Source organism: Oxyura jamaicensis, unplaced genomic scaffold (genome assembly GCF_011077185.1).
Source record: "Oxyura jamaicensis isolate SHBP4307 breed ruddy duck unplaced genomic scaffold, BPBGC_Ojam_1.0 oxyUn_random_OJ69563, whole genome shotgun sequence".
Classification (NCBI taxonomy): domain Eukaryota; kingdom Metazoa; phylum Chordata; class Aves; order Anseriformes; family Anatidae; genus Oxyura; species Oxyura jamaicensis.
The window spans coordinates 1-2,341 of record NW_023309466.1 but is presented as its reverse complement, the minus strand read 5'-3'; the positions used below and the strand labels follow the sequence as shown (position 1 = coordinate 2,341).

Here is a 2,341-nt window from a genome sequence, read left to right as displayed (position 1 = left end):
TCCTGAGGGTATTGAACACTTGTCCTCATCGGAATAATGCTGATGCTCAATTGGAAGCTGAGCCCCTCTTGTCTTGCAGTGGGAGCTTAAAGAGCTCACTACTTCTGTGTATTTTTTTTTGTATCAAATGTTTCCGCATCAGATCATCATATGTTACGTGCTCATCGTGTCTTGATACTCATCTTGTCTTGATCTCCTCATTGCCTTGTTCCGCTGGACAGATTAGATGGGCAACTTGGTAGCCACACCTAAGGTCCTAAATGCTCGTTTCATCATCGTAGGGCTGATCTGAGCACTTCTTTACTTGTAGTCGCAGCTTAAAGTGCAGATGCGTTTCAGGTCTTGTGCATCATATTCTGTTTGAGATTGCATCTGTTTCCATCCTCGCTGTTGCGGAAGTCATGTGGGTTTCATCAGGAGCTCTTGCTTGGGAATTCATTTCCGAAGCGTTTTTCTGATGGGGTTTGCAGTGCCCATTGTTCCAGTCTCTTGTCTTAAAGGCAGGCTATTTATGCCTCCATCATCCCAGGTCTGGCAGTTGCTTCCAGTTGCGGGTCGTGACATTTGAGTCTCTCCTTGGGTCTGCTGCAGAGCACCTGTTCTGACTTGCTGTTGCTGCAGGGCTTCCCTCTGGGAGTCTCTTTTTTTTGGGGGGGGGCGGGGGAGGGTGTGTGCTTGTGTTCTGTTTTTTGTTTGTAACGTTTGTAGCGTGCCTGTGTGTTTGGCCTGGAGCTGTCCTGCCTGGCAGTTAGTGATGGTAGCTAATCTGGCAATCCGTCGGTGTAGTAATACATTGTCTGGACTGTTTTGGCAAAGACATCCAGTCGGCTGCTGGGCTCGTAGTGAAGGGCAGCTGGCACAGAGTCATCTCCATAGTGTTTGGCAGAGGCGGAGGGGGAGGCTTGAGTTGCTTGCGAGCAACTGTTCGCATAGTGCTTGAATAGTGCTAGAGGAGGGGTAAGCTCGCAGGTGTGGAGTGCTCTTTTTTGTTGTTTGTTTTTTCTCCTGACTTAGATAAACCTTGGGAGGAACCGGTCAAAGGAAGGAGCGCCTTCTGGAACTGTAAAGCCTTCATTTGGCAGCTCAGTGACTGGCTTGGTCTACTTGTGAGGTGCTGAGGGAAGTTGTCTGCTGTTCCAAAACGATGAAAATAAAAAATGGGGTCCCTTGTGTTGTTGAGGGATGGGTGCTAATGCTAGCAGCTGAATGGTTATCTTCTGACTATGTTTTGGTGTGTTGAAGCTGAAAGGCAGCCTGCAACCTAGGACGTCATCACAGCCAGAGCAGTCTCTGGTAAGGTGAGTGATAAAGCAGTTACTTTTGAGTTGCGGTTCTCAGTGTCATTTTGAGTGTCCCCTCTTTCTCTTCTCGAGGTGTTGTAGCTGGCTTAAGAGGGCAGATGGAAGCATCTGCCTCGGGCAGGTGAGCGGGCAGAGGTAAGGCAGCAGATGAGAGTAACTATCGTAGCTGTGCTGTGGCTTTGCATTCTGCCTCGGCCTGTGCTTTTCTTTTTCTTTCACAGGTGTCTCGCACAGACTCAAAGGAGCAAACTGCATTCTGAAGAGCTGTATAAGAAGGGGGCTGGTCATGAGCTTGGTTGGAGTGAAATGGCTAAGGAGTATGAGGTGACTATGAAAGGTCTTTGCCTTGCTTTGCAGGTGCCATGGCTAGCAGTCCACAGAAGTGGCTGATGATTTGAGATAAGACCGGAGAGCGGCAAGGAGCGGCACGTGCAGTTATGCCTTCCAAGCACTGCGGTTGCTCTGTTCTGATTATCAGGTGCCACAGGCAAGATGGGTTGTAACATCAGTCTTTAGAATTGGAGCAAAGCAGGTCACTTGAATGCTGTGTTGTTCCTGAGAAAGGTGTAGAGAAAAAAGGTTGCCTGGTGTGGCAGTTCCTGATGGCAGTCTTCCTCTGTAGGTGAAGAGGTGCCTGAAGCTGTGTCTCGTGTGGGCTGAGGATGCCTCACTGAGGATGAAGCCTGCTTTCCAGCAGGTCCTAAAGCTGTGTTGGGGCTGAAATGCTGTGTCTGTATTTGGGTTGGGGTTGTGCCTTGGTGAGTGTGGGGATGGGTTTTAAGTCGGTGCAGCAGATATGCACCGACTTCTAGCCTACATTAGCTAATATGTATGGAGTTGCATGAAACATTGAGAAGCAGCTTCTAATAAGCAGGTTTTTGTTGTCATTAACTCAGCCCATGCCTTTGCCATACGTAAAGATCAAGACAAACTACCTTTTTACACAGGAACTGCTGTGGGTGCACAGAAAGTCCTAGAGGACATTTAGGGCTATATTTTGGTTCCCAAAGTGTTTTTACCTGGTCCAACTGATTTATATT

The 2,341-nt window shown here is 48.3% G+C and overlaps 1 long non-coding RNA gene across 1 annotated transcript; it reads left to right on the top strand.

Annotated features, from left to right (window-relative positions):
* The first annotated feature begins 1,015 nt into the window (after positions 1 to 1,015).
* LOC118159312 lies at positions 1,016 to 1,564 on the top strand. Its single transcript, XR_004747071.1, has 3 exons — positions 1,016 to 1,298; positions 1,374 to 1,436; positions 1,523 to 1,564. It is a non-coding gene; the product is annotated as an uncharacterized LOC118159312 (long non-coding RNA).
* The last annotated feature ends 777 nt before the right edge of the window (positions 1,565 to 2,341 follow it).